General features: G+C 69.8%; 1 long non-coding RNA gene across 1 annotated transcript in view; it reads left to right on the top strand.

Annotated features, from left to right (window-relative positions):
- Nucleotides 1–341, top strand: part of LOC106727071 — a 16,214-nt gene that overhangs the window by 14,962 nt on the left and 911 nt on the right. The window lies entirely within an intron of this gene.

The raw sequence follows: 341 nt of genomic DNA, 5'->3' as shown, positions 1-341 counted from the left end.
CTTACTCCCGCCCCCCCCCCCATGCTGTTTGCTGCCTCAGGCTTCCCTGGGCGGGGCCGCTGGCCCAGAGGCCGCGGCATCCCCCCTCCATCCCCTGCGCGTCCCTGGGCACTTCAGAAAGTGGATTCATTTGGCTGCGGTTTCTGAGTGGTTTTGGCTCACGGGTACCCGAGGCTTGGCCCTGCTGGGGAGCCCCCTCCAGCCGCGGGGAGCCTGAGGGGTGGACAGCTTGGCAGCCCTGGCATTGGCTGGGGACCGCTGCCCCCTCACGCCCGCACCTCCTCCCGCCACCCATGTCCCAAATGGGCCTCCTGGCTGGGCCGTGCCCTGCTGTAGCCAGG

This window comes from Myotis brandtii, unplaced genomic scaffold (genome assembly GCF_000412655.1).
Source record: "Myotis brandtii unplaced genomic scaffold, ASM41265v1 scaffold357, whole genome shotgun sequence".
Lineage (NCBI taxonomy): Eukaryota > Metazoa > Chordata > Mammalia > Chiroptera > Vespertilionidae > Myotis > Myotis brandtii.
Note: the sequence above shows the minus strand (reverse complement) of the source record. Positions and strands in the feature narration are given on the sequence as shown.